Raw genomic sequence first — 6000 nt, forward strand, 5'->3', positions numbered from 1 at the left:
CATAGTACTTCCTCTTGGTCCCCAAGTCTAGTGCAGGATCTCACCCACCCCCTCTCCGAAGAAGAGAGGGGCGATTTGCAAAGGGCAGTTGCGCGAAAGGAAGCGTCCTCCGCGGTAGCCGCCGCAACGAGCTGTTGGAGAAGGCGCTTTGCAGCGGCGAAGGAAGCCCCCCAGCGGAATGCAATGGGTTGAACGCCGCCCAGAGGTCGTTTAAGGTCTCCGCTTAAACATCTGGAATTGGCGGAGCTGCCAGCAGCGGCAGGAGCGGGGGCTTTGCTCCAGGAGAGAAGGGTGGCCGCGAGGAGGCACAGGCTGCAGGCATTATCGGCTCAGAAGCTGCCGAGTCACCAAGAGCAACACGTTGCGCCTCGAAGTGGCGACAGACAGCTTCTCCTGCCGCTGCCTGGGAATGGCTCGGCGGCATCTCCGGCTGCTTTTGAGGCTGGCAGCCTGGTTAGAAGCGACGGAGGGAGCCCCTTTGGAGAAAAGGGGGGGGCCAGGAAGGGCCTCATTGCGGAGGCAACCAAAGGAACCCGGCGGCGAGCGCTGAAGCGGCGCAAATGCAAATGCAGAAAGGGATTTATTTCGATTGCTAGTCGCCCCATCCTCTTCCCTCTCTCTCTCTCGACACCTAGCTCTTGTTCTGCAATGGCATTAGTGCAGCCAGGTTCTCTGCATATTTACCCACAAAAAAATCCTGCGGAGTTCAGAGGGTGTTTGCACTCCCGTGACACGCGAGAGTGCATAGGGACTGCAGCCCTGGGTGGTGGTTGTTGTTTAGTCGTGTCCGCCTCTTCGTGACCCCATGGACCAGAGCACGCCAGGCACTCCTGTCTTCCACTGCCTCCCGCAGTTTGGTCAAACTCATGTTCGTAGCTTCGAGAACACTGTCCCAACCATCTCGTCCTCCGTTGTCCCCTTATCCTTGTGCCCTCCATCTTTCCCAACATCAGGGTCTTTTCCAGGGAGTCTTCTCTTCTCATGAGGTGGCCAAAGTACTGGAGCTTCAGCTTCACGATCTGTCCTTCCAGTGAGCACTCAGGGCTGATTTCCTTCAGAATGGATAGGTTTGATCTTCTTGCAGTCCATGGGACTCTCAAGAGTCTCCTCCAGCACCATAATTCAAAAGCATCGATTCTTCGGCAATCAGCCTTCTTTATGGTTGTTATAATTTAATGCCCCCCAAATCCACAGTAACATAGCTGGGTAATTTTAGACTCGAATTAAGTCTTGCTGGAAGGGGAGCTCTTGAGATGGCCATGTGCATTGCCTCCCTTAAGGCAGGTCCGAGGACAGTCCTTACTCAGAGTGGAGCCTCTGACCCAAACTCCACTGAAAAGCCCTGCTGTTTCTGAGCCATAGCTCCAGCATCTTTATGTAACGTTCCCTTGAAACACTTTGCGGATCTGGGGAAGGTGTGCGTGCGCATTCCTGTGACTGCAAAGATAGACCCGTTTTTGTTGGGAAGTGTTTGGTTACCCCCCCCCCCCGCAGAAGGATCTACAGTAGAGTGCAATCCTGTCTACTTGTACCGGGAGCTGCCAAGCCTCAGTGGCCACATCCAGTCCTACTCCGATTTAAGCGCATATAGGATTGCAGCTTTAGAAATGGAGGTGGTCTCTGTCATGCAGGGCGACAGGCTGAAATACATACAGTGGCACCATCTGGTGTCACAGTGTTATAATGCAGTGTTTCCCAACCTTTTTTGGGCAAAGGCACACTTGTTTCATGAAAAAAATCTCGAGGCACACCACCATGCCAGATGGGGAAAGGTCACTTTTTACTTATGTAAAAAAAAAAAAAAATTGTAACAGCATAGAAGGTAATGGTTATCTCTTTGATGTCTGATGGGAGGGCATTCCACAGGGCGGGCGCCACTACTGAGAAGGCCCTCTGCCTGGTTCCCTGTAACCTCACTTTTCACAGTGAGGGAATTGCCAGAAGGCCCTTGGCACTGGATCTCAGTGTCTGGGCTGAACGATGGTGGCGGAGACGCTACTTCAGGTATACTGGACCGAAACCGCTTAGGGCTTTAAAGGTCAGCACCAACACTTTGAATTGTGCTCGGAAAGGTACTGGGAGCCAATGTAGGTCTTTCAAGACTGTCGTTACGTGGCCTCGGCGGCAGGTAGCAGCGCTCACAGCTTACGGACTGCACCGTGTAACAGGTGTCTGGCCCAGCAGCCTAAGGCGGACAAGCCACTGAAACAGGCATTCAGAATCCATTCATTTCATAAAACCTGCAGGGCTCAATCTCTGTGTTTGTGTATGTGTGTGTTTCTGTTTTGCCCAAGGGTCTGGGGGTGGGAGAGAGCTCTTTAGCATGATGCTTTTAAAACAATTAAATTATCAACAAACAAACCTGATGATACGAATAGCAACGTCAGGTGCTACCGGGGGGGGGGGAGGGGGCCTACTCGGAAGTAAATACTGCGTCCAGGCGCAATTAGCGCTGATTTAAGGTGCACCAAGACTGCCTAAAAACCTCACCAAAGATATGCAACAAAGCGCTTCGTTGCAGAGGGGAGAGTTTGTGCACCGTGGAGGCTGGAGGGCTTCTATTCTACATGCGGGGGTTGGGGGGGGCGAGGAAAATGTGCTCCGTGGGGGGGGGGGCGGGGAAGGCAAGAAAAGGAGCTGAGCTCTAACTATAGGCTCCCACGCTTGAGCACGCCCGACTCGGTGGGGCGGACCACCCTCTCTCCTGGAGGAGGAGGAGGAGATTCCCATCCACGGCGTGGCCTTCCGCGCTCCTGAACGGGAAATCTCTGCAGCCCAAGACTCTCCGCGAGGCAGCTCCTCCCTTCCTGCCTTGAGCCGCCGCCAGCCGCGCCCCCCTCCCCAGTTATCTGCTGCCTGCCAAGCCCCGCCCCTCTTCATTGTCCTCCCCTTCTGTTTATTCCCCTTCCTCCATCCCTCGCTTTTTTCCCTCTTTCCTTTTTTTAAAAAAATATTTTCTCTTCCCCTTCTTTTTTCCCACCCTTTCTTTTTTCTCTTTCTCCCCCCCCCCCCGCCCTCCTGGGTTAAAGGATTTGAGCAATGGGTCTGGAGGTGGAGCTCGTCGGCGGATTAGCCCGACTCGCCCGCCTCCCTCCCACGGCACACTAGGCAACGTCCAGCGGCACACTAGTGTGCCGCGGAACACCGGTTGGGAAACACTGTTATAATGCATATACAGTACAACGCATATAAAGCGCTTTTTCTTTGCCAATATAGATGAGTCCCTGATCTCATGCTTTGTCTCACTCCAAAGAAACCCTAAGCCATGGTCTGTATGCCATGGTATGTCTCACTTGGTAGTAGCAATAGTGATATAGCCTTTGCTACTTCAACCTGGACTCCACCTGCCTGTGTGGAATATTATGTAAGCAAATATAAAAGAACACAGTACACTGTATACTTGTAAGCAAATGCAAAAGACACAGCAACTTGCAGTGAGAACTGAGAACTATGCAAAACTCAAGGCAATAGAGCTTATTGTTATATTATAGAGAAAGGACGGGAATTCTTTAGTTTTCCAGATATTGCTGTACTACAACTCTCATCATCCCTATTTGTCACGCTGGTTGGCGATAGGCCGCCATCTCTGTTCTAGAGCAACAGAACATTTCTGATTCTGCTGAAGCTAATGACTGAATTAAATCTGATTGCAAATACACAGCCTAGACTGAGTCATTAATACTTGCAATGACTCATCCTCCTGAATAATTTATGTATGTCACCCAGACTTATTGCTTTAGTGTTATTTGATTTCCCCCCATCACCATCGAGGCCTCATTACCAGATCTGTACATTACCAGGGAGCTGTATAGTACAGATGGCAGAAGGAAGTGTTAATTTGCTAGATGGATTAAGTAAATACAGTTCTAGTAAAACACAGAAGTGCATCTTGAATTGCACCTTTCTACAAAAGCAAGGAAGTGCTTTCTCTTAAAAACAGCCTTTTTGCAGAGGGTTCAGAGCACAGTTTAGTATATTTTACCTTTTTCCAGTATAGTTCCAGTTGCACCTGCCATTTGTTTCCCCACTGTGCCTCTGGCCTGGTGAAAATCCAGTTTGACTCGAGTTTCACTACACGGCATGCTCAAATGCTATAAAAACAACTCTTTTTAAGGGGGTGGGAATGTTTGTTGTGAAAAACAGTATCACAGAATCATTGAGTTGGAAGGGAACCTGACGATCATCTAGTGAACGACCTGCGAAGCAAGAATACATAGCTGTCCCATGTAAGGATCAAACTTGTAACCTTGGTGTTACCAGCATCATGTTCTAACCGAGATTGGCTCTGATATTCCCATGTTGCCATTTTTTGAGGGGAAGATGGGACAGGCTCTTCTGGATTTTGACCCACAAGTTTGGCCTCAATGGGGCTCCATATATATCACCAAATAAATGTGGAAATCATTTTACATCTTGCTGGCCCCGCTTCTTCAATAAAACCCCAAAGTGCCTACAGCAAACTCACAAAGCCTGATACAAACGAATGCTGTAAAGATTCAGCTTCAACTAATTTATAACAGTTTAGGCGAACGCTTCCTTGAGCTGCTAAATCTGGCTTCTGATTTCTGCCAGGTTGATGCATTTGAGAAAACGGAGTGAGAAGTCAAAGGGGAAATTCAACAACGGGTGCTCTGTCAGAGCAACATAATTGCATCCTGGTGTGAACCACAAGAAAATGTTCAGTGGTGTCAGAAATCTGTGCAAAGCTGCAAAGTCTTTTGTTTTTCCCCAGATCTTGGATTATTTTCTGCAAAAGGTTCTCAGTAGAACATCTGCACCACATTTATTAATGCATTTGTTAACAGAAGGTGTAGGTCTCCTGAGTCACCTGATGACGCAGATGCTCGCATTGAGGTGGAAGGATTGCTTAGGTAACTGCCTTATTTAATTTAGAAAATTAGAGTTATCCAGGTGTTAACGCATTCTGCATCTGTATGTACTAGCCACATAATTCAATTAAATGGCATCCTACAGAGCCTAGAACTTACAACCTGGGACTTCTGCAAAGGCAGGCTCCACTCTGAACCCATTCATTTTAGAGGACATAGCAGACTCATGCACAGCATATTGTACAGATGTAGACACTGTCCAGTTTTTTTTTTGGGGGGGGAGAAGCAAGCCTTATGCATGAATTTTGGGAGGCAGCAACTTAAGCCCTCTAGCAATCCTGGCGACACGCAAGACACACACCGATCCGATTTGTGGCCCTGATTTATAAATGTAGATTGGATCCTTTCTGACCGGATCTGGAAATCTCATAGTCTTGCACTATGAAACCAAAACGGCCATAACATCATTGTTTGTCCACAAGGGGGCATGAAATTTGGGGACATGGTAGCCCCTCTAGAGCTAATCAACCTGGCCATGTTTCAGATGGGTAGCACCAGTAATTTTAACACTCGTTAAAGGGACCCCTGACCATTAAGTCCAGTTGTGACTGACTCTGGGGTTGCGGCGCTCATCTTGCTTTATTGGCCGAGGGAGTCAGCGTTTGTCCGCAGACAGCGAACCAGAGCAGCACATGGAAACGGCGTTTACCTTCCCACCAGAGCGGTACCTATTTATCCACTTGCACTTTGTGCTTTTGAACTGCTAGGTTGGCAGGAGCTGGGACCAAACAATGGGAGCTCACCCCGTCGCGGGATTCAAACCGCCAACCTTCTGATCAGCAAGTCCTAGGCTCTGTGGTTTAACTCACAGCGCCACCCGCATCCCTACTAATTTTAATGCTAACCACCTTTAAACATTGCTTTAAAGAAAATACAGTGTGCATGCTTGTCATACAGACACACACACACACACACACACACACAGGCTGGATTGCCCCCTCCCTCTCTGAGCTTTCCAGGGTATTCAATTGGCATTGTGCTTCAAGAGATTTCAGACTCTCTTGAAGATGACAAACAACTCTTTAATTGTTCATTACAATTCCAGTATACCCCATTAAATGAAGGGAACAGGAGACATGCTAGTCCTCCTAGGCGCCACGGAGCTGGTAAA

This window comes from Podarcis melisellensis, assembly GCF_964234715.1.
Source record: "Podarcis melisellensis genome assembly, chromosome: 10".
Classification (NCBI taxonomy): Eukaryota; Metazoa; Chordata; class Lepidosauria; order Squamata; family Lacertidae; genus Podarcis; species Podarcis melisellensis.